This window comes from Pinus tabuliformis, chromosome 7, assembly GCF_031772625.1.
Source record: "Pinus tabuliformis cultivar Carrire ecotype Pingquan chromosome 7, CPIR1, whole genome shotgun sequence".
Taxonomy (NCBI): Eukaryota; Viridiplantae; Streptophyta; class Pinopsida; order Pinales; family Pinaceae; genus Pinus; species Pinus tabuliformis.
In genome coordinates, this window is record NC_142293.1 from 1,170,242,453 (window position 1) to 1,170,270,259 (window position 27,807).

Genomic DNA, 27,807 nt, shown 5'->3' on the forward strand with positions numbered 1-27,807 from the left:
CCAATGGGAGGTGCTGATGTTGTACTAGGAGTCCAATGGCTACAATCCTTGGGTACAATAGCTTTTAATTTTCAAGAACTTTTCATGAAATTTTCTGTGGAAGGAAAGTAAGTTGAATTAAGGGGTATTGCAGGGAAACCAGGAAATATAATCAGCTCTAATGGCATGACAAAGCTTCTAAAAAAGGAGCAAAGAGGTGTAATTGCACAATTATGTTCGCTAGATGTTTCCACATTGGAATCATCTATTTCTCCAGATCTCCAAAAAGTCCTAGACAATCATTCCAAGGTATTTGAGACGCCCAAAGATCTCCCACCTATGCGTGATCATGATCATGCTATTCATCTGATTCCAGGAAGTGTTCCTCCAAACATCAGGCCGTACAGATATCCATATGTCCAAAAAAGTGAAATTGAACGTATGGGTGCAGAAATGCTAGAGGCTGGTATAATTCAACCAAGTCAAAGTTCTTTCTCAGCTCCAGTAGTATTGGTACACAAGAAGGATGGATCATGGCGCATGTGTCCAGATTATAGGGAGCTCAATAAGCTCACTATTAAAGATAAGTTCCCCATTCCGGTCATTGATGAATTATTGGATGAATTGCATGGATCAATTTACTTCACCAAGTTGGATCTTCGTTCGGGATATCATCAAATCAGAATGAAGATTGAAGACATTCCAAAAACGGCATTTATAACTCATGAGGGTCATTATGAATTTTTGGTCATGCCTTTTGGCCTTACCAATGCACCTTCAACATTTCAAGGTTTGATGAATTCAATTTTCAAAGCATTCCTTAGAAAATTTGTGTTGGTATTTTTTGATGATATACTAATCTACAGCAAGTCTTGGAAGGATCATGTTGAACATGTTGACAAGGTGCTACAACTATTGGAGGAAAAACAATTATATGCAAAAAGATCCAAATGTTTCTTTGGAGTCCAGGAGGTGGAATATTTGAGTCATATTGTATCTCATGAAGGATTTAAGGTAGACCCTAGCAAAATTAAAGCCATTAAGGAATGGAAAATTCCCACATCCATAAAGCATCTGCGAGGATTTCTTGGGTTGATAGGGTATTATCACAAGTTCGTTAAGAATTATGGGAAAATAGCAGCACCTCTAACAACATTATTGAAGAAAGATTCATTTTCATGGACTCCGGAAGCAACAAAGGCCTTTAAACATCTTAAAGAGACAATGTGCCAAGCACCGGTCTTAGCTACACCGGACTTCACAAAAACCTTTATTGTGGAATGTGATGCTTCAGGAAATGGAATTGGTGCTGTTCTAATACAAGATGAAAGACCCATTGCTTTTGAAAGTCGTCCAATCAAGGGAAAGTTTTTAAGCGAAGCTATTTATGAGAAGGAAATATTGGCAATACTCCATGCACTTAAGAAATGGAGACCCTACCTAATGGGAAGACACTTCAAGGTAAAAACGGATCATGATAGCCTTAAATACTTTTTAGAACAAAGATTATCCTCTGAAGAGCAACAAAAGTGGGTCACAAAGATGTTGGGTTATGACTTTGAAATCATCTACAAAAAAGGGAAGCAAAAAGTGGTGGCAGATGCACTTTCAAGAAAGGATGAGGATATGGAAGCATTGTTGTGTGCCATTTCTATTATCCAACCAGATTCGATAAATGAAGCAAAGGAGGAATGGAAGAATGACAAAGAAGTGTGGGCACTTATTCGAAAGCTACAACAAGATTCCAGTACTTCTGATACATTTAGCTGGCAAAATGATTCGTTATGGTACAAAGATCGCTTATACCTCTGTAAGAATTCCCAGCTAAAACAAAATATTCTTATGGAATTACACACTTCTCCCTTAGGAGGGCACTCAGGATTTTTAAAAACTTACCACAGGGTTAAGAAGGAATTTATTTGGGATGGCCTTAAATCAGATATTCAAAAGTTTGTGGCGGAATGTTTGGTTTGCCAACAAAATAAAGTTGAAACAATTAAGACACCATGTCTATTACAACCTTTATCCATTCCAAGCCAACATTGGGAGGAGGTTTCAATGGATTTTATCACAGGTTTACCCATGTCTGAGGGAAAGAGTGTCATCATGGTGGTAGTTGACAGACTTACCAAGTATGCACACTTTTGTGCATTATCACATCCATTTAAAGCCAGAACAATTTCTACTGCATTTATGGAAACAGTTCAAAAGCTACATGGAAACCCAAAGATTATTGTAAGTGATAGAGATCCCATTTTCACGGGAAATTTTTGGACAGAATTATTTTCTTGTCTTGGTACTCAGTTAGCTCACAACTCATCTTATCATCCTCAATCTGATGGGCAAACTGAGATAGTAAACAAATGTTTGGAAGGATATCTTCGTTGCTTTGTATCTGATAAACAGACACAATGGGTCAAATGGTTGCCTCTGGCTGAATGGTGGTATAACACTTCCTTCCATACAACAACAAAAATGACCCCATTTATGGCACTTTATGGGTATCAACCACCATCCATCACATCATATTTAAGAGAGAATTCTAAGGTTCAGGCAGTGGAACATCACATCGAACATCAACAACAAGTCCTCCAACTCTTAAAGGATAACCTCGTGTTGGCACAAAATAGAATGAAACAATAGGCAGATCAACATCGCAGTGAAAGAAGTTTTGATGTAGGTGATTGGGTATTCCTACGGCTGCAACCATATAAGAAAATGTCCCTAAAGCAAGCTAAGAAGGATAATAAATTATCACTAAAGTATTATGGTTCATACAAGGTGTTGCAAAAGGTTGGTACTATGGCATACAAATTGGAGCTTCCTGCAGCTTCTCGATTGCACCCAGTTTTCCATGTTTCATGTTTAAACCAGGTTATAGGAGACAAGCTCCCAGTTCAAACAATATTTCCAGAACTTGACGAGGAAGGAAAAATTATATTGGAACTGGAAGCAGTCACAGAAACAAGAACTCGACAGCTACGAAATCGATCAATTTCAGAGTATCTTATCAAGTGGAAGAACTTATCTGCTGAAGATTCCACATGGGAGGATGAGAATTTTATGCAGAAGTATCCAAAACTACTCAAGCATTGAGGACAACACTTTTTTGAAGGAGAGGGGCATGTTGGGTCCCTATAATACTAGTGATTACCCCAATACTATTGTAGTTATATCCCTTATTTATATTGTTGTGCCCCTATTACCCCCATATTATTATTTTTGTGCCCCATAGAATCCCTCTATTGTTATTTTTGTGGCTTTATATTATTATTGTGAGGTCCGCTGGATTATATTGTTACTCCTTAGACTCCTATATATAGAAAGGAGGTTTTGTCATTTGTATCATCCAAGAATTGCTCATTTATGTAATGTAAAGGAGGTTTCCCCTCGAAGAGGCTGAATTCTAAGGCGTGGATCTCTCTTTTCTATCTTTTTGTGAGCTGGTTTCATAACAAAGACCTTAAATGTAATGACCATAATCATCATCTGTATGACCACAATTCATGTAACAACAAGTTACTATCATTCATGACTATTTGACGCATGTGCATATGGCTGCACTGATCATCTTACATTTATCATGTATGTAACCACAACAACAATAGAATGAAAAACATTTACATAACCCTAATGATTATACATTAACTAACATAAATTCATATTCCACATACAAACCTATATCACGATCTTCTCTTTTCCTGAGGTCAAGTGTTGAACCTCACTTTGATGATCTGCATATTTTACATCATATCAGCCAACACATTAGCATCATAAGTTATAACATACCAATAAAATCATGATGACATAAACTACATCCAATTACCTCATGCATTACAAGCTTAACGATAAAAAAGCATGTATAACAACATGCATCTAGCCAATTCAATCCTAGTATTTGAACCATTCTTTGATACCACCATGTAATGACAATGCTCATATCTACCCACTTTCATGAGCTTCCCTGAGTTAAAATTGAGTGGAGGGATACTTTGATATGATTAAAATCCCTAAGTGCAGTTAAGGAAGTGGATTTGAAAACTTAAGACCTTACTTACTTCCTTCAGGTGCTAGAGGACCTCTACGAGCAACCTAACCCCTCTAGGTGTCCAACCCATGTGTTAACCTAGCCTTTAACTAAACTAAACCCCTAGCCACTCCCATGACAAGGCCTTCATGAAAATGAAATCCTCCAGTCACTCCCACGGGCCTGCAATCTTTTTCAACCAATTTTGTGCTAGAGATTATGAGATTTAAGCCATTTTTTCAGGGCTAGTCTCCTAAACAATGCCCAAAACTTGATGAGATTTTATAAGACAATAAATGACACAAAGAAAATCATCTAATGAAAATTTTGATCAAGGGCTTGACTTAATGAAGATTAATCACGAGAAAAAATTCATCAAACACATGATGAACATGAAATCTATAGGCCATGAATGCATACCTAAACATAGAGATCTAAAACTGATACACAGTTTACCAAGAAGGAAAAATTCCTTCACATAATAAATTCTGTAATACCAATTAATTCATGCATTCATTAACTAATCATTTATCAAACTAACATGATAATAGCCATAACTAAATTCTATCATAAACCATGCTCATAACCAAGATATAACCATCAGAATAATAATGATAGAACAACCATTAAAGCCACATAAGAATAAGTATAATTATTTATCAAATACAAGAGAAACTTAGCTCTTATTAACCATATACAAAATCCAAACAAGTCATTGACATCCACATACCACTGGACCATAGATTGGGCTGCAGCAAATATTTCTTTCAGCCAATCACCATCGTGCCATAGTCCAAGCATGAATGTGGGATCTCATGGGATAAGCTAATCCATAAACAACCAAGAGAATCCAAACATGAAACCACTTCCATCCTCACCATACTATGATCTCACCTAAATCGGTCCTGAGACCACAAAACCAAACCGAGCTTGGATGCCTCAGAATTCTTTCACCATCCCTTGAAGAATTTTCCTATCTCCACCCATCTTTTGAGGGCTTCCAAGAGAAAACCATATCCACCTGCAACACTTGGCATTTTCCTCAGACCACCTCAACTAGATCCAGAGCCTTTAAACTATCCAAATCTCAACCAAGAAAGAATCCCATCACACCATGGGTATATCGAAATGGAAAGGAAAGGCTAAATCACTATCAAAACCTGAAAAAATCCATGCCACCGACAAAAAAGAAAACAACCAAATATACACATACACATACCATGCATGCCAAAACTAGCTAGGAAATCATACATGCAACCTGTGACCTTTCACCTCCCTTTTCTCTTATTTTCCTTTATTTTTATAAAATAAAATGCCAATTAATGCCTATTTTCCTTTTCTAATGCCTTTTCCAATTTCCCCGTAGCAATAATAAACCAAATGAACACCCACTAGGATGATTTTCGCAACATTCAGCTTGGAATATGTGTCCCACGACCTTGGTATTACTTTTCCTTTATTTACCTTTATTACATGAAATTCTAAACCGAGGCTATTATAGATTGACTGTGGGAAGTATGAAAAACCTATTACAAAGTTCTGCATGAAAACATGCAGATTCTTATGTTGGGGGGATATGTTGGGATGTGGTATTTCCATTCTCTTTGTGCCTATTTTCCCTATATTTTCCTACGATTTTGGCATTAAAAATTTGTACCTTGTCTCTTCATTAGCCATTTTTGGCCAAATAATGTTTCATTTGGATGTCACCTTTATTATTCAATCTTTCTTGTATTTTGATACAAAAGTTAACTAATTTAGGCCATCTTAATAATGAATCAACGAAGGGTTGTTTTATGTGGTATGGCTTGTTGAGATGCAGCTGCAAGATGATATCTCCTTACTTTTTCTAAGGCTATGCTAATGCTTCAACTATAACGTAAAAGCCTATTTTGGATACTTTATTTTTGTGAGATTAGCAACAAATATCAAAATGGAAAGACAAACTGTCAACGTCAATTTGATTGTGGAAGTTAGACACACATGGATTTTTATGAAACTAGCTCACAAAAAGATCAGAAAGATAGATCAATGCCTTGGAAATCAACCTCTTCGAGGGGGAGACCTCCTTTACATTACACAAATGAACAATTCTTGAATGATACAAATGAGAAGATCTCCTTTATACACATAGGAGTCTAAGGGGTCATAATGTAATCAGAGCTGACATAAGAATAATAATGTAAGGGCACAACAATAATAATAGTAGGCTTCTATGGGGCACAATAATAACAATATGGGGACTACATGGGCACAACAATATAATAAGGGGGTTTCACTAATAACAGTAAGGGGTTACACTATAAGTATAGGGACCTAACATGCCCCTCTCCTTCAAAATGCGTTGTCCTCAATGCTTGAGTAGTTATGGATGCTTCTGTATAAAATTCTCGTCCTCCCATGTTGAATCTTCAACGAGTAAGTTCTTCCACTTGATGAGATACTCTGAAATTGATCAATTTTGTAGCTGTCGGGTTCTTGTTTCTGTGAATGCTTTAGGTTCCAATATGATTTTTCTTTCCTTGACAAGTTCCAACAATATTGTTTGAACTCGGAGCTTGTCACTTATAAACTTATTTAAGCATGAAACATGGAAAATTGGGGGCACTCAGGAAGATGCAGGAAGATCCAATTTGTATGCCATAGTACCAATCTTTTGCAGCACCTTATAAGGACCATAGTACTTTGGTGATAATTTACTATCCTTCTTAGCTTGCTTAAGGGACATTTGTTTATATGATTTTATTCATAAAAATACCCAGTCATCTATATCAAAACTTCTTTCAATGTTATGTTGATCTTCTTGTTGTTTCATTCGATTATGTGCAAAAGTGAGGTTATCCTTTAGGAGTTGGAGAACTTGTTGTTTTCGAGGGTCTACCTTAACACCTTCATGAGATACAATATGACCCAAGTATTCCACCTCTTGTACTCCAAAGAAACATTTGGAGGTTTTTGCATATAATTGTTTCTCGTCCAATAGTCTCAACACTCTATCAACATGTTGAACATAATCCTTCCAAGACTTACTATAGATTAGTATATCATAAAAAAAACTAAGACAAATTCTCTAAGGAAGGCTTTGAAAATGTAATTCATAAAACCTTGTAATGTATAAGGTGCATTGGTAAGGCTAAAGGCATGACCAAAAATTCATAATCACCCTCATGAGTTCTAAATGTTGTTTTTGGAATGTCTTCAATCTTCATTCTGATTTGATGATGTCCTACATGAAGGTCCAACTTGCTGAAGTAAATTTCTCCATGAAATTCATCCAATTATTCATCCATGAGAAGAATGGAAAATTTATCTTCAATAGTGAGCTTGCTAAACTCTCTATAATCTAGACACATGCACCATGATCCATCCTTCTTGTACACCAATACTACTGGAGCAGAGAAAGAACTTTGGCTAGTTTGAAATATACCAGCCTCTAGCATTTCTGCAACCATAAGTTCAATTTCACTCTTTTGTGCAAAGGGATAACTGTAAGGCCTCATGTTTGGAGGAAAACTTCTTGGAAAACGAATAGCATGATCATGATCACAAATAGGTGGGAGGCCTTTGGGAGTCTCAAATAGCTTGGAATGATTGTCCAAGACTTTTTCGAGATATGGAGAAATAGATGATTTCGACATGGGAACCTCTAGCGAACATAGTTGTGAAATTACTCGATGTTGTTATTCCTTTAGAAGCTTTGTCATGCCATTAGAGTTGATTACCTTTCCCAGTTTCCAAAAATATTGTATCCATTGGACTCCTAGTATAACATCATCACCACCCATTGGAATGGAAAGCATTGAACTATTCAGAACATATTCTCCCCTAGATAACTTGATATTATGACACTTTCCAGACAAATTTATGGTTCCTCCACTTATAAACGTCACTTGACACTCTAGTGATAGATATAGGAAGAAATTCAATTCCTTAGCTATCTTACAATGAATAAAACTATGGGTACTACCTGAATCAATCAACACTATTACCCTTGCCTTCCTAATATGTCCTTCTATTTTTAAAGTTTGAGGAGTGGTAATTTCAGTCGGTGCATTACAAGATATGGTCGGATTCATTTCTTCTTTCTTTGGGGTTAGTTCCTGGTGAGTATCCTTTTCTTTTGACATTTCGTGATCCTTTTCTTCCTGATATTTCACTCCTTGAATGTTCTTCTTCTTGATATGTTCTTCTATCTTGAGAGTTTGAGGAGTGTTAATTCTTGCCAATTCAGTACCAGATATGGTCAGGTTCATTTTTTCTTTCTCTAGGGTTGGTTCCCAGTGTATATCCTCTTCTTTTGACATTTCTTGATCCTTTTCTTCCTCCTCTTCACAATATATGTAAAATAATGTCTTTTTATCACACTTATGACCTTTAATGTATTTGTTATCACAATTCTAACAAAGCCATTTTTCTCATTTTTATTCCAATTGTTGTGGTGCCAGCCTTGTAGGTTATGGAAGGCTAGGAGAAACAACACTTCCATCTTTATAATTGTGAGGGGTATACTTCCTTGTTGCCATAAGTTTTCTTTCCACTTTTCTTGCCAACTTGTATGCCTTCTCTAATGAATGTGGTTCCCAAAGGTGAACCTCATGTTTTATGTTATCTTTTAAAGTCCCTATGAAGACTCAATCCTTTGCTTCTCTGGAATATCATTTACCGTTATATTCAATTTTTTAAACTCCTCAATGTGCTTTGCCATTGAACCGTTTTGTTTGAGATTTATCAATTGGCTAAAGAAGGTGTTTCTCTTTGTGTCCTCATAATGTACTATCATTTCTTCTATGAAAATTGACCGCGTGAGAAGTTCTTTAAGAGAACAAAGCCCTTTATACGATAAAAATTGATTCAGTTCTAAATATAAATATGTAATACGTACCCTTTGTAACAGTTAAACCTCATGTAGATCAAAATATTGCTCCATATGTAGTATCCAGTTTACCAGATCTTTGCCATCAAAATTCCTCATATCGTTTATTCTTGACTTTTGGAGCTCGATATTGAAACGTTGTAATTGTAATTTCAGATCTTGAAGTTCTGAAATGTCTACCTCTGATAGCCCTCTGCGTCCTCTTTCTAACCTCACAAGTCTGATCGCAATTAGATTATCGAAGAAGGATTTATGCCCAATCTCCCGCGATGACCTAATTATAGACAGGTTCGGTAGAGCGAGCTTGTACAACGTTCCACATGTCACTGTTTCAACCTTAGGTTCTAAAACTAATACCGAACAAACTACAATCTATCTGATTTCTATCACTTTTTATGAAATTTGAATTAGATGTTTTCAGAGAGAGTTATGACGATTTTCCCAAGGTCAACTATTTGGGTTGTAATTCAGGGCCCGAAGAAACCCTAAATGTCTTGGACCATATCTCCGAACATATAGCAAAGAAAAATCTGAAATTTGGGCCCAAGCTTCACCAAGATGTCAGATCAAATGGATTTTAATTTCAGAATTTAAAACTTCATAGAATAAAATTATAATGCAAATGTCACGATGGCCTGTTTGAGATGGAATTCTAGAGATTGCAAAAACCCTACCTTCAAACAAGCCTTGAAATTTGGATCCAAGGTTCAGCACGATTTGATCTCAAATGGGTTTCTTTTTATCTTTTGAAATGTCACAGGAAAAAAGTTATAGCTAAATTTCCACAAAGTCTTATTTGGAGTAGCGAAACCCTAGAATCCAAAGCTTTGATACCAAATGTTATGAAATGAGCTCACAAAATGATACAAAAGATAGATCAACGCCTTAGAAAGCAGCCTCTTCGAGGGGGCAACATCCTTTACATTACACAAATGAACAATTCTTGGATGATACAAATGACCAAAGCTCCTTTATATATATAGGATTCTAAGGGGTCATAATGTAATGAGAACCGGCATAACAATAATAATGTAAGGGCACAACAATATAATAAGGGGGTTTCACTAATAATAATAAGGGGTTACAATAGTAGTATAGGGACCTAACATGGATAGTAAAACAAACATAATTGGAACCATTAATATTTTAAAATGATAATCCATTATAATTTATAAGGTTGTTACAAATCCGTTTGAATTAAGATAATTTGAGGATAATTTTGTGTAATCTTAATTTGAATCACATGAGAATCGAGAGATTCTTATGATGATCCTACTTTCCCAAAAATAATATAATTTGAAACTATAAAATAGTGTACTCCCTTCTTGCTAGGCATGCATAGAAAGAGATGAGAGGGAGAGAACCACCGTTGTAAACTATCATGTCTATTGCAACTTTCATCAACACAACTCTTTATCGTCCATGGTTTCATGTCTCTTTCTTGATTAGCTTGTGTGTTGTGTTAATGACTATCCCATGCTAAGGAGGAAGGTCCCTTCTTGTTAATAGGGATCACTAGCTAGAGAGGCATTCTAGATGTACATTTGTTTCCTCTTTGTTGTGAGTTATGTGTGATTTACTTTTACTATTAAATATCTTCTTCATGTATTGAATAATTGTAAGATTGTAACCTCCATGATTTTGTGACATTGTAGGCCATGGATTGGTCACCTTATTAGGGGTAATGGTTGTTTGGTTACTGTTATAGTTTTATGGTAGGTTAAACTGAATTAATAGGCCCTACAACAATTGTTATTTTATTATTCGAGTGTTGAATGGCTTCTAGGAATGTTGTTTCTTTTGGATAAGAGTGATTTAGTGATAGTGTGATTTATTCTCTAACATGGATTTTTTATTTTGAATTGTTAACAAGATTTTGAGTGTAACATCAAGTGTGTCTATAGTGTTGAGAGTGATACTTACAACATTTTTATTTTGATATTTTTATTTGTCATAGTTTCCAGTTGTTCCTCCATATATTTTTCACAATAATATTGAAACAAAAAGACATACCTGGATTGATAATTTATGTTTGACTATGATCGGTTTTTCTTAATTAAAAGGACGATCAATTCCCCCAAAATCATGTAGACCTTGTGAAGGAAGTATCATTGAGTGGACAAAATGAAATATGAAGCTGCTAAGAGATCTAGTTGTGGAAGAAGTAAGAAGAATAATCATTGGACTAGGTTGGTTCCTTTGAAAATGTTATAGTAAGTAATATTTGTGTATCTTATAGGTTGGTACCTACAAATATTATAGTAAAGGGAATAGTTGTAACCTCGAGTTTAGTGCCTACAAATATTGTGGTATAGGTTATTACTGTCTACTATAAGTTGGTACCTACAATCATGTAGGAAAGAAGATTGATGTCCCCTATAGGTTAGTTATACAAATATTGCAGCATATGGGGATTAATTTGTGTTATAGGTGACTGCGTAGTAATATTCCAATAGAAAGGATTGGTGTCTCTTATAGGATGGTGCGTAAAAAAATTCAAATAAAGGGGATTATTGTCTTTTTTAGGATTGTGCCTACAAATCTTGCAGTAGGGGAGGATTGTGGTCCCTACAAATTTTGCAAAAGTAAGGGTTCATGTCTCCTATAGGTTAGAACCTATAAGGTTTGTAACAATAAGTTGGTTCCTATGAAGCTTGTATCATTATGTTAGTTTATAGAAAGATATTTTATTGATATTTCATGTTCCCTTTCTAATATTAATTAGTTATCATTCATGAATTTATAAATAAGTCGAAAATTGTCTTATATTATTTCACTACCCCTGCCTGCTCCCCCACCTTAATATAAGTGTCAATAACACAGTTTAAGCCTATATCTAACAAAGACTACTATATTTAACCATAAGAACCTTTAAAATTTATCTCTTCAAATAACACCATAAAATCACTTAAAACCCAAATATTGCATACATATCCCTAGCTGAATTTTGTAGTAGAACCCTTAAGGCATATTTAGCGTGAAATCATTTGGTTTTCTTAATCCTTAATATCTTCTATGGAAACCTCCCTTATGGGTAGTGTGCCAAACCACAAATAGTAGGGGATTAGTTCCTAAGGTGACACTAGTAACTATTGCCATTGTTCTCTCAATCTAGATTTCTTTTTGGACCTAGGTAATAAGGTGTTATATTTTATAGTAATAGTGTCCATAAGAAAATGATATCATCTTTTAGGCTCCCTTGTCCTACTTATAGGGTTAGATATGAAGAAACACCCAACCTTGACTTATAAAGAGTGACTTTAATAAACCTCCCACTTCATTCAATTTTGAGTGAAAACCATGTTTTTGTAACCGTACTAAGAATGGTCATTATAATATTCAATGTTTGATACACTTCCTAAACTTTTGATCTCCTAATAAATGTAAATCCACTGAGGGAGGTTTTTTAGGATAGATGGATCCATGTGATGATATTTTATAACATCTTGAAAGTGGTATCATACCACCATTATGTAAGGGATGTCCATCAAACTAACTGGTAATTGGGGATGATAATCCTTGTTAATTTTCAACTATGTACCCTATAGTAAAGGAAAGTCATGATTAATTTTTTTTAATGAATTTAAGATCATAATTTGTCATAATTTAATGAGAGATACCATGTAATATAAAATTTTTATGGATGATGACTCATAAAATGAGGGTAAAAAAGGATGTTGTAAAGCAAAAAAATGAACATATTTGGAATGATCATCAACTACCACCATGCTGACAGATTTGTCTTTACTTTTATGGAGAACAACTATGAAGACATGGAAATATGAGCCTAAATGGTGGCATGGATTAGTAATGGCTATAATTTTCTATGGTCTTGGATATTTTACCATTTTTCCTTTCATAACCATCACAGTCATATATAAATATGTGGATGTTTATTTGTATATCTTCCTAAAAAATAACCAGTTGGCCTAGCTATAAGTTTTCTAAAAGCTTATATAACCCATGATAGGAGAGGAATGCAATTTCTCTAACATCCATTCTTTTAAATTGGGATTATGTTTCAAAAATATATTTTCTTTTATATTACAATGTCTCCAACTATGAAGTACAACTAATAGGTGGTTTGGCTTTTCCTTGAGGTGTTATATCTGGACAAATTCCTAGTAAATAAATATAAATAAATATGCATTTTTTTTATTCTTAACATGTTTTGAAATCCAATGAGTATACCTAAGTCACTAGACACAGGGACACATAGACCTTCCAGAACATGACACATAGGACATATTATATATATATATATATATATATATATATATATATATATATATATATATATATATATATATATATATAGATATACACACACAAATTATCATGATGATACAAATTTGATCATACATGTACAGTGTATCATTATGCATACAATCGTGATTCATTAATGATACAAGTTTACAAATAGAACACAATACTACATCAATGAAAAATACGATAAATTAACATTGAACAAACGCAATAAATTAACCTAAAATGTATTTTTCTCTTTAAGTCATCACAATCAAGATGTATTGGATAGGTACTGAGTCCCAAGGACACCTGTCTAGGAATGCCATTGGAAAATAGAAAATTAAAAAAGGTAGAGACTAAAACCTCGAATTGTAGAATAGGAAGGAAGAATCTCATAGGCTACTAGGAGTAGGCTATAGGCTACGCCTATAGCTCGTCAACATCAAAATTACAATCAATACCACAAATGGTCTCTTCAGCATCCTCCTGATCTATATCCAATGTAATATATGCATTTGTTGTTGTGGAGGTGAGCCCTTAAGAGTATCACTATCATCCAAAACACTCTTATTTCCTTTTCTAGTCCTCGAACAGTCCCAAAACACCCAAACAATGATGAAAATACACAAATGCGGTTCAATTTCGGTGCACATGTGTCAAAAAATTATGATTCTCTATTGGAACAAATCAAACACCTTCTTCACACAAATCCCAAACTTCAAACAATCACTAACAACGAATCAAAGAGGTGTCCATAGAGAACCATTTTTGACATGCAAGATTCATGACATGTGGGGGGGAGGGACGAATCTGGTTACATAGGAGTGTACATATACAGTACATGTAGTAGTGATGATATGCCATGTCTTTGTCAAATGGTAGGACTTATAATTATTACACATTAGTGATAATAATTTTCTTACGACTATTACTAGATTATATTTATTTATTATTTTATTGTAAGTCATGCAATCCCCTTTTGAAATGTTTTGTCCTCAAAGCATGTATAAATCCAAGGAAGCTAATGAATACTTTATCTTTTTAGGTCTAATTGATAAATTTACTCCACATATCTTTTACTCTTGGTAAAATATTTCTTCATACTTATAATGTAGGAAAAGTAATTTGTTTACTTGTATTTGTATTAGGGAACATTTTTCCTTCAAAATCTCAATCATTGTATCTTGTACTTGGTCATAATGTTGACATAGACTATTAAGCATTTTCATATTCGAGTGTTTTATATTGACTCACATAGATCCAACATCCTAGTGCACCATATGTCATGACAATGCTCACATATCTATGTTTCCCTTTTTTATAATCTAATTAAGAGATGGCTTTCAAAACAATAAGTTTTTCTCTCGTAAATCATTGAACTATATTAGATACCTTAAATATACACTTTCTAAACTAATATTTACTAAGTCCAAAAAAATTAGATAGATGATTGTCATCGCCCTTTGTTCATGCATGATATGAATTTAAAATTATTTTGAAAATAGTGGTAAACTTTATTTCCCAAATATTTCATGCTCAAACTTTTACATAGCTTTCTATATATCTACATATAACGATGTGACTCTTAGCATTTCTTTCAACTCAACTTCCTACCTAATATTAAATTTATAACTTAAAATGAAGGAAATGATTTTGATAATACTCAAAGTATCCATGCATTTGTTGTAACAATTAATCTAAGCTTTAATATTTGTGTCTCATTTGTCTTACAATTAATTCAGTTTTTAAAATATATATTATTTTATTATTTCTATCCATTTTCAATATATATATTTTTCAACTATAATATACTCTTCTTCATTAACTTCTATTAAATGTGTATTTCTTAACCATGGTCTCCTCTTTTTTATTAACTTCAAACTTCAATGCCGTAGTATGATATTAAATCCCTAATTAGCTTATTTACAATATCATTTCCCCTCTTCTTTGTACACTTAGCTCATGTGAACGTAATAAATTTCTTTCGCCTTTTCCTCTCTTTTTCGATGTAGAATTCTACAGCACGTTCTACACTTTGGCCACATTTGTTTAAAGCAGTTTTCGATTGTTTCGTTGTAAAATATATATTGAGAAGTGTTAAAAAGATTCATCGGAGAATTCTACAGCACGTTAAACACTTTGGCCACATTTGTTTAAAGCCGTTTCCGTTTGTTTCGTTGTAAAATATATATTGAGAAGTGTTAAAAAGATTCATCGGAGATTTGATGCTGTCGATATTTGGCTTAACCTGTTGTTACTCCAATGCAGAACCTTATGCAAATTCAAGTTACATTTATGTAGCCACTTTTTGACAAAATTCTGCTTCGAAAACCCTAATTGTTTGCATATATAAATTGCATTGCAATGATTGGGCTATTGTTTGGGCTTTTTCACCATATTCCAACGATAGCCAAACAGTCTCAGTTCATCAAATAACATCACACTGCCTATTTGCACTATCATCTCGAATATGTTTTCGATCACAAACAGAATATCAAAAAACATCTCCTTCTTTCACATGTCAAGAATATCAAAAACATTTTTATAATGTCCCTTATCTTTCTCTCACATGCCAAGAATATCAGGAGCATCCTTATACTATCGGTTTTTTATGAGATGCCACCCTTTTTCAGGAAGCATCAAATCCATGGTCATGGCAAGAGAATCTTTATGTCATCGTTTATTAATGGTGTGCCCGTACCCTTTTCCATGAAAGAATAAAACTCATAATCAAGGCCATTTGATGAACCCTTTTAATGAAGCATCAGAACCAAAAAGGCAAGAGCATCTTTATGTTGGCCCTTTTTAATGATATGCCACCCTTTTTCATGAATCATAGAACCCATAATCAAGACCCTTTGATATGTCTGATATCCAACATTAATCTTTTTCTTCTCTAATTCTCCGTTTCAATGTTGAAGCCATTGGGTGGAAATGGATTTTCAGTATGGCTCTGTCCCATTGCCTCTAACACGGCTTTGATATGAGGTGTTTTGAGCTGTTTCATAGCCAACTTTAATCTCTTCTCCAGTCTAATTCTCAAGTTCAATGTTAAATGTTGAAGTTATTCAGTGGTAATGGATTACCAATATGTCCTGTGAATACTTTGCAAGGTCTACCATCTACAAATGTTCATAGGTTTCGTGAAGATAAAACCGCAAATGAAGTTGGCCACCTTTAATTGTTGACATAATTAATCTACTCTCTAGGTGTGATAGTCGGTTTTGATCACTTCACTTCAGTTTGAACATTCTCCAGTCATTTACTGTAGTTTGTTTCTTTATCTTATATATAATTTATTATAGTTTATTTAAATAGTTTTGAATGATAAAACTTATTCATTCCATTTCAGTTTCAAATTCTTTCTCTGTATTTCAGCCTTTACATTCTTTGTCACCATATCGGAGCCAAGTTGCATAAAACTCCAAAAAGAATAGCATTTCAAAGTTCTAGCAGAAGACGAGATAGGAGCTCGAGGACTCAAGATCGAAGTCCTCAAAACCACTGTAAGATATTGAGTTCTTTAAGAAAAAGAAACTTGGAGTGACCACCGCACTTTTGCAGAGAGAGCGTGTGGCATCCCATTAAAAACTGTGAAATTCAACGATCCATTGCACCTTCGTTGTGTTGTAGATTCCGATGACAACAGCAGCACCATGGTTAAAGTCACAGCGAGGTAGGTCCTCCGCGAACACCACCTTTTTCCGAGTCGAGCCATAAATGATCTTGAGGAGCACGAGTCAAAAGTCAAAAATCTTTTAAGTAGGAATTAGTAACGCTGGTTTTCAACAAAAACAAAAAGAAGGTTGTTAAAGGTTCTTTTGTTATTAAATTTTGTTTTAAACAAACGTTTATGGTTTGAAAGGAAAGGGTTTCTCTTATTTCGGAAAAGAAGGATATTTAAAGAAAAAAGTAATTTATATTTAAAAGAAAATAGCCACCCTATTAAGAAAATGAGATTTGTATTATAGAGTGTCGTGTAAGAGATTTATTTTTGGAGATTTTCGAAAAGAAAAAAGTGCACTTTTGCATTTTGAAGAAATGGATTTTTGGAGCTCTTTGTCACAAACACCCATTTCGTTTGGAAAAAGTTATGAATTGTGTTCTTTATGGATGGAGACATTTTTATATGTAGAGTGTTGGGATACTCATGAGCCTCATCATTGGGTAATTATATAGACCTTAATACACTTTCTAACTTATTCAAATTAACTCTTTTCATAATTTTTTACATATTTTGCTTAATAAGATGAGTAAAAGTAAGATATTATGCTTAGTGGACTAATTTGCATTGATTGGAGGTTTTTGAGAGCAAATCATGGAAATTTCAGCTAATTAAGGGTTGAAACTCAGATGAGACAAGGACAAGAGATTGTAGGAGATAGATCCTCCTTAGTTACTCCTCACTCATTCAAATATTCCTCCATCAAATCACACTAGCTCAAAGTTACATGCAACCAAATCATGAAGATGAAAAGGGAGTCAAGCGAGTGACAGTTAAAGAGCGAGTTCATCTTGAGTTTGGAAGCCGAGCCTCTGTAGATTTAAGGGAGTCATTGGGGGCTTTTGTTGTATAAATAAGGAGGCCTAGAGCCTCATTTGGATTTGAATTTTGGATGTAAAAACGCTAAGCATTTCCAAGTTCAAGACTTGTGGAAGACATTGTTATGTAATTTTTTGATTTGATAATGAGAATGAGCATTTCCTTGATCCAACACTCAGTTGACTCACAGAGCTGAAGCTCTTGGGTTAGGGCCCAACCCTAGTAGCAAAGGCTCATCTTCTTGTATTCGTATGCTTAGTTGATTTCATAGATTAATGGTTGAATTGTCTTTAGCATTATTTCATTGCAAGTAGTTGTGGATTTGATTAGTTTTCTTCCATTTGTGCATTACTTCAGCAGTAGCTTAGCAAGATAAAGGAATATAAAAAAGCTTTCAGTAGGTGGGTTTGGAACTTTGGCCTCACTCTTCCCATCAGGGACCATCATTTGAGGAAATAACTCCTATGGAGCCCCAAAAAGACAAAATTCTGATTTCTCATGGAATTTAGAGTTTTTTGTTACTTAGGCCAACATTTTACTAGTTTTCAAAAATATGATTTAATTGCCATTTAAGCTATTTTTAGTCTTACATTAGATCTCATCAAGGTTTGACATTATTCTGCAAGTTTTACCATGCATGAAATATGTAGCTAGCTCATGAAATTTTGTTTTCCTTAGTTAATTGAAAAACTTCTTGTTTACATGGTTTATGGATAAATGTCAATGATTGATGTAGTGCAGGAGTTTTAGCAGTGCAAAGAGATTTCATGATCGGAAACCCCATCCTAACCTCATCCATCCATGGTTATCACTTTCATTCACTAAATCCCTCACCAAATTCATCATTCCACAAGAATACTGCTCCAAGCTTGTTGAGTAAATCTAACCATTTCAAAACTTTGTTTTGAGCTCTGAAGGAGTCCTAGGCACTTCGTTGACTCATTTCACCCACCATTCACCTTCCCTAGGCCTTACATCACCTTCCGAATCCCTCCTCTTACTCTCGGTTGTATCCTGTAGGAATATAAGAAATCCTGTAGGAGCATCAGGACATTGTGTTTGATGCATTAGGACATCCTCTAGGTCGACTTATTGTGGCATGTTTCGAGGCCGAATTGTGGAAACAACCTATAGGGAGATAGGAGAAGACCCCTACTTGCCTCCCAAGCCATCTGACCATCCATCATCATCTCTAATCCACGTGCCACATCACCAAATGAAGTCACCATTCACACTCTCACACAAAAAAGAAAAAAAGGAAAAAAAAATGTTATTTTGTTCATTTACATACATAACAGTACAATGTTTGATGTTTCAAATTACATGCCTACGAGAGTAGGATTGCACATACGATAACTAATCTGAAATGAAAGATCTTAGATTAGTTTTAAGGTATTAGAGACTCATGTGCATGGATTTGTCTATACTACTTAGTGCAATGGATCGATAAGATTGTGAGTAATATACACAATGGAGCAGTTAAAGAACATAATAGACAAGCACACATAACACAAAAAATTTAATATGGAGTTCACCCAAAACTCCTAGGCTACATCTCCTTGTCCACCCTCTAGTGGTGACCTCTCTATTATGTCTTCAAGAGAAGAGTTTTACATAGTGTGATCTCAATTTGAGTCTCAACACAACAGATGCAAACAACACGAGTTTTGCTTGAATCCCTCAAGCCTCTCTGAGTACACAGACTCTTTCTTTCACTCTCTGTCTCTGTTTTCTATTTGTCTCAGTGCTCTCGCCTTCAGTTTCTGTCAATCTGTGGCTTTAAATCCAATCGATGTTGTCTGTTTGTTTCCCCTTCTCGAGCTCTTTGGCTCCCGTCCTCTGTCCACTCGAATCCCCCTTCCGAGAGTTAGCAATCGTAGCATAATGTCTTCAATGGACTTGGCCACCTATTCTGTAACGGAAGAGTCCATCGGGCCTTTGAAATCCCTGAAATAGCCATTCTCTATTTACACAGAGAAACACATTCAACCACAAGAAAAATCTGCTAGAACACAGTTCATCGGACTTCAAATATTCATAAATCCACTTTATACTTCTATCGGGTCCACCTTAAATCGCTTATCGCATGTCACAAGTTCCCTTTCGTTGGCTTCCATTTGTATTTTAAAAATACATTAAAACATTGAAAAATCCCGAAAAATGGATTTTTACGGACTTGAAATAATATGCAGTGGCATTTATAAATCCTTTTGGGTCGGGTTTCATCGCATCGGCGCTTCCCTTCGTATTTCGTTTATTAAACAAAATACGTGAAAATACACACAAAACTATTATTTGATGGATCTCAAAAGATATCAAATGTCACCTATAGCCTCATTGGGTCCGGTCATTGTATCGCATATATGTAACGGCCCCACTCCTTGTATTCGCTAATTGCGATATCGTGATTCAACTTGGGTAGTCGATCTGTGCGCTTGATCGATGATCCTTATTGATCCTGCTAATCGCAGTCACATATTCCATGTGGTCTTCACCAATACCCTCTGCTTGCCACTAGCGATTGCAATTTGCTGATCGGATCTGGACTGTTGATCAGCGAGATCTGACGGCTCTTGTGAATAGTTGGTTTGACCTCCAGTAGGCTCGATTTTCACTGTTTCTTCATGTTTTTGCCTCCTCGTAGTGTTATCTGTCTTTTTTAAGGGTTATCCTTATGTGATAGTTTTTGGATTCTTTTTGAAGATTTTGAAGACTTAGAGGGTGTTTGGTGTTGGCATTATGAATCAGGTTTGGTGCTATGGCACAGCTGTTGTCCTTGATGGCAACTCACTCAAGTTGCAAATCACTGTTCAGGCTCTCAAAATAATAGAAAATGATATACTCGCAGGTGCACCTAACAAACGCTGCGGACCCACAGGTGCCCCGAACAAAAAGTGCGGACATACCCGTAGGTCCTCCGAACAAAAGGTGCGGACGTCAAATTCACTCACTTTCATGCAGAGAAGCGTGCACACATGGGAATTTTTATGATTGATCCATGGTATTTTCTCCGACGTGTTTGATCCTATGGTTTTGATCCGTGGTATAGCATCTAAAATATTGAACCCCGGTTTTGGGTCCCTTGTATTGGCTTTCTATGGATTTGCTGAACACAAAAGCTTCAATATCTCATTAGCCGAATTATTAACTCATTACCTGATAGATCCCTGTAACTTCTCTAACAAAGATAACCTTTGAAAGGATGACAATCAAGCTTTCCATAGTTCATATCTGTCTTGTTCACAACTTCGGTTGTGAACAAGACTGTAATGTTGTCATCAATTTATAAGTATAGTAACATATCACCATTGCTACTAAGTATTACTGATGTCATACATAATGTTGGACCATAAATAGTGGTGAGCTTGAGGTGACTTACATAGAACAGTACCACGTACATATAACTGTGAGGGAACCAAGAAAGATCACTGCTCAAGATTCTATTTTTTTTTTTTTTACTTTTATGATAGCTTTAGATCTTGAAAACTTCCAGGAGGACCACTTCTTCTTAAGAGATGACTTCAATAGACTAATTCTCCTCAAACTGAGAAAGGATTGTCTTTGCAAAAATGAAATGCTTCCACTGCTTGTGACCAAAAATTTATTGAGGTCTATTTCTAGGATCACAATGAACCTACTGTAAATCAACATCTCCACAAGTTGAATCACCTGATATAAGCAGTTTCAGTTGTGAATATATATATATATATATATATATATATATATATATATATATATATATATATATATATGTGTGTGTGTGTGTGTGTGTGTGTTGATCAGGTCACTGTAGGAAGTGCAAGATTCATAATATCAACACATATTCTTATCACTGCATTAGTCTCCATATATCTTACTGCCCTCATCTAGGAAAGCCACTGACATTAGAATTTATGAGGTTAAAATAGATTATTGTCCAAAATTTAAGTCACTGTTATGAGTTTTGTTGAGTGTTACTGTCCATATGACATATACATCGCTAATACCTTATTCATTGTGTCATGGCTAATATAGGATGACCAAGAATTTCCATTAACAGAGTCTAGAGTGCAGGTCTGGAGGATACATACAAGACTTAGATAAGCCATACCTTAGAAAAATACGAGCCTTAAAGAATCACATTTGGGTTTGAACAGACTTCTTGAGAAGGTGCATATAGAGGTGATATGTAGTCATAGTGAGTTACTGCCACACCATTATAGATCCATTTTGATGAGCCATATACCATAGAATAATGAATATGCTGAAGATATCATGGACAAAGGTATAACGAGGCATTGCTAATACAGTGATGCCAAATATAGCGATGCTTGTAGCTTTCTTTTGAGGAAATGAAATGCTACCTGAAGTGAACCCATAATTTCCAAGGTTAAGTGTGAATGCCAATTCCTCTTTCAAGTCCATTACTGCAATTAAACAATGCCTTTTTAATGTTCACCTTCAATGAAATTCTTATATACTTTTCCCTCAAAACCACACATTCTAGGAGCTATCCATTCACTTGTGTGGAAACAAAAGGAATTTAACTTCACGCTTTGCTAGATTGTCTCTAGATTTTCAAGCTCCTCTAATAAGTGGTCAGCATCATACCAAAGGACTGATAAAAAATACACTATAATCTTGAGTAGGTATAGAATAAATGTGGCCCTTACAGTCATATACTAGCAAAACAGTGGATTCCACCAACATAAATACACCATCAGAAGGTTCTATTACATCTAATGAGTCATTATATAGGGCTGCTAATTTTTTGTTACAAATCTAGGCTTATTTTCAGAAGTTACATCTATCTTTAGTTTACTTGTGATCTATCTTTAGTATCAACTAACTTATATAGTTATTTGTAGACACAATTTCAAAGGAGCTTGGTCCATATTATCAAATGGACAAAAGAAATTGGATGAAATTGAAAAACATGTATAGTTTGTGTATTTGATTATTCATTGTGATATGCAAAAAATGTATCAGTGGTAACTTGTGCGTAATAAAATTTATATGACTTGAAACTAGTTATGTGTAGGAAACTAAAAGAATATAGAGATGGGTTTGAGCAATTCTTAACGTTTGCTGAGGAGCATTCAAGGAATAAGATGTCCACAAAATGTCCATGTAACAAATGTGGCATAGTGAAAGTACAAACATTTGATAAAGTACGAAAGAACTTGATTTGTGATGGTATAATAGAACAATATAACATTTGGTATTTGCATGGAGAGAGCATTCCCAGTCAGGTATCTTGAAAAAAATTGAATTCATCTAGTTTCAACCTTATATGTTTTACAGTAAAGATATCACTTATTTTTATATGTACAAACTCCAATTTTTCTTTGTCTCCTTTAGATTCGATCTATTATTGATAAGGACAGGCAGCATTCTGAAAATGAGCCACATGAAGTTCTCGAGTATATTTCATCTCAACTGGTAAGCCATTTCATATTAGTAAAGGGCCCTATTTAACTAGGTTGACCAAATGCTATTGATTTTAATTTCCATAAAAACCATAAAATTATTAACATAAATTTGAATTTCTTATTAATACGGCTATGAACATGTTGTGGAACATGATGATGATAATCAGGTTGATGAGCATGAAACATTGTTTAAGAATGATAGTGAACCTCTAAATCGTGATGATGATGCAACCATTGTCGGTGATCAAATGCTTGAAATGGTGAATGATGTCAATCGACGTCTTAATCAAAACATCAATGAGGGTTGTGATAATGAGGGGTTGGCATCAACAAATGTACTAAATGAACTTAATGAATATAAGAAGCTTATTGAAGTTGCCAAGAGGCCATTGTACCTAGGTTGTGTTGACTTCACAAAACTATCAACCACTGTAGAATTCTACAAACTGAAAGTGAAGAGTGGATGGTCTGATACAAGTTTTGACCAAATGTTAAAATTGTGAAAAGATGTACTTCCTAAAGATAACACACTTCTATATTCTGCATATGCTGCAAAAAAGTTGATGAAATAATTGGGATTAAACTATGATATGATACATGCATGTCCAAACGATTGCATTTTATATTGAGGAAGTTATGAAAGTAAATATCAATGCCCAACATGTGGAAAATCTCGATGGAAGGTGGATGCTCAATCTGAAAAGGTGTGGAAAGGTGTTCCAGCCAAGGTGTTAAGATATTTTCCCATAGCACCAAGACTAAAAAGAATGTATAGGTATGATCTTGAATACTATAATTTTATGCAAGTTTTCCCCTTCTTGTATTATCTTTACCATTTGTCGTAGTGTTATTACATAATAATATATTATATAAATGATAAAAATATTTTTCATTATAGCTCTACAGACATGTCCTAAAAATGAGATGGCATCATGAGAATGCAAGCAATGATGGTCAAATGCGCCACCCTGTTGATAGCCCAACATGGAAAACTATTGATGACAAATGGCCTAGTTTTTCTAGCGATCCTCGCAATGTACGACTTGCAATGGCAGTAGATGGATTTAATCCTTTTGGAGACTTGAGTAGCACATACAACGTTTGGCCCGTAGTGTTAGTTACATACAATCTTCCACCATCGTTGTGCAAAAAAAGGAATTTTTGTATGCTAACATTGGTAATGCCTGGTCCGAAGCAACTAGTCAATGATATTGATGTGTATTTGGAACCCTTGGTAGATGAACTAAAGGAATTATGGGACCAAGGGGTATGGATATATGATGCTTATAGTAAGACATGCTTTAACATGAAGGCAATTCTTATGTGGGTGATCCATGATTTCCCTGCTCATGGGAATATGGCTGGTTGCACAAGAAAAGGCTATAATGCATGTCCCATATGTGGGAGGAACATAGAGTGAGAGTACCTTAGTTGTAGCAGGAAATGTGTGTACATGGGACACAGGAGATTTCTTCCTCAACATCATAAGTTTCGCTCACAAAAGGAACATTTAATGGGAAGGAGGAGCATCGTTATGCCCCTCCAATTGAAAAAGTATTAGATATTTTGAAGGAAACAAAAGGAAAGGAAACAATTTGGGGGGAGATTGAATCAAATAAAAGGAAAAGAAACAATAAAGCATGTGAAAATACTGATGTTGTGGTGTGGAAGAAACAATCAATTCTTTTCAATCTACAATATTGGGAGTTATGTCGACCCATCAACCATGCCTAATTATTGGACACAACTTGCTTAGTTGACCTCATTGTGATTAGATTTCTTGGTTGAATTTATTGTTTATCTATTTGTCCACATTAAATATTGTTATGATATTCTTGATGTGTTGGAATGCAGAAACTCCTAATACACCACAATTTAGATGTGTGAAAGCATTTTTGGAACTCTTTTGGATATAAAAGGGAAGTCCAAAGATGGAAAAAGATCATGTGATGACTTGCAAAAAATGGGTTTGAGGAAATCTCTATGGCCAGAAGTTAAAGGAAAAAAAATATTCCTTCCACCTGCACCACGTACTCTTTCAAAGAAAGAGAAGTAGACCCTATGTCATGCTCTTTCCTACTAAAGGTGCCAGATGGTTACAACTCTAATCCAAAAAATCATATATCTATGGAAGACCTTAAGTTCCATGGTATGAAAGCACATGATTTCCATGTTCTAATGCAACAATTCCTCCCAGTGGCTTTGTGTCATGTATTGCAAATTTTTGTTTGAAAGATGCTTCGTAAGCTTTATTACTTTTATAGGCAAATCTGTGCAAAATCAGTTTCAGTAGAGTGTCTTGACAAGTTGGAAAATGATATTGTGGAGACATTGTGCTTTCCTGAAAAATACTTTACTCCTTCATTCTTCGATATAATGTTGCATTTGAATGTACATTTGGTACATGAGCTTTGATATTGTGGCTCGGTTGCATATAGATGGATTTACCCCTTTGAGAGGTACGTGAAATTACACTTTTTATCAAGCAAAACAGCAAGATGAATTTTTTTGAAAGCTTTTGACATTAGTTAATTCTCTTTTGTTGAAAGTATCTAAGAGTTATGTTAAGAACAAAAATAGGCCTGAAGGATGCACTGCTGAAAGCTATACTGTGGAGGAACCAATAAAGTTTTGTGGAGGATACTTGAAAGGTATGGAATGTATTGGATCCACACATGGTCGAAATGAAGTGTGGGATGAGGAAGTTGAAGAAGTTATCCTTGATGGAAAGCCATTATCGGCTCCAATTCCTTCAGAACTAGATGAAATTAGTTGGGAACAAGCCCATAGGTGGGTTCTATTTCACACAAGCGAAGTTGATCGATGGATAGAGTAAGTAACATATTTGGCATGTAATTTTTTGTTTGCTTGTTTATGGTTTAACAAAACATAGATCCATGGATAGATTAACATATTTGACCTTTAAAAATATTTTATTCATATTTTATCATAACACATTAACCACCATATCTATTGTCCATAATTGTTGAATTAGGATGCCCAAAATGGATATTGCCAACTCAATTACCCAAATGAAAAAAGATGAAGCTCTATTGTAGAAACTCCACACACATAATTTTACTAGTTGGTTTAAACAACAAGTAACGATATTGTTTATATTATAAGTGTATTTAAAATCAGAATATGAGAATATTGTCATGTAGGAAATTAAATATTTTTTCAGAGGTTAAATGTATGAATTATAACTACATTTAAAAATCTAAAACTATATAGGTGGAAGAAAATGGAAAGGTGTCTGATACACTTAAATGGCTAGCGGGTGGCCCCAGGAAATTCGTGAATAAGTACAAGGGATTCCTAATTAATGGTTATAGATTCCATAAAAAAAGCATAGAGAATGAGAGAACCACCCAAAATAGTGTCCTGTGTATGGAAGCTCAAACAATGATGAGGTCAAGTTCCAAAGAGCAAACCCTCTACTTCAAAAGAAAACATTTTATGGAGTGGTAGAAGAAATAATTACATTGGACTATTTTTGTATGGAGTACACATTGTTCAAATGTAATTGGATTGATGCATACAATAAGAGAGGGATCAAAACTGATGATTTGGGTTTTACAATGGTGAATATAAAGACATTCTTAAGTCAAAATCATTGGCAAGATGATCCATTTATTATTCTAGCATTGAAAGCTCAAAAAGTATTCTATGTACAAGATCCAGTTGAGACTGACTGGTATGTAGTGTTAACAAGTCCTCCAAAAGGATTGAGAAGTAATACATCATATGAATTTGAGTATGCAGATTTGTCACAGGTTGTATACTTTCAAGAAAAAAATGTGTAAGTGAAGAACATATCCATGATCCCGATGTCAACATTGACATGAACATGGATTATGTCCATTCAGATTGTGAAGGAATATGGTTGAATATTAAGAAATAAAAGATATTGATTTTGCTATTTTGATTCTAGAACTCCAAAATTGATATTTGATTATGAAGAGAGATTCCTTTGTGTCTTATCTATAATATGTTTTAGACCCATTTAGTAGATCTATTTTTAGTCCCTAGCTATGATAGAGACTATTGTTTTCATCTTGCATCATTAATCTTGTCAAATTGAACACATAAAAATTTGATATGTGCGAAGTTTTTGTAACTTTCATATTTTTATATTTTTTAAGATTGAAATGAGAATTTTCTATATTATTATTGGACCGAAGCCCTAAAATTTACTCATTTAAAAGAACCCAGAAAATAAAAATTTCTTGGGCACATGCCATTTGTTTAGCCTTCTACTATGATAGTTGGTTGCAAAACAAACTATGTAGGTGTGAGTTGCAAAACAAACTATGCAGCTGTGGGTTGCAAAACAAACTATGCAAAAAGGTTTGTTTACTAGTTGGCTGATGATTTAATTCTTCAGACATAGATGATTATTATGCTTAATATGCCTTCAGCAGAAAGGTTTCTTGAACTTGCTGACTCTTGTGCTCTAAATTATTTTGAAATTGCTTACAAAGTTGTGGTTTATACAAGTTGTTTAAAGGCTTTATGGGCTTCTAATTGGTTTATTATGGTCCTGCATGACATTTTTGGTCTTGTTTCTTGTAGATGTTGTGGAAAACTTGTCCAGTCAAAGGAAAATGGATGCTTTACGGTTTGTCTTTGCATTTGGACTGATAGACAAATTTCCACTTGTGTCTTTTTTGAAGGCATATCTCAAGCATCAAATGAAAGCATCAGAAGAAATAGAAAAAAAAGG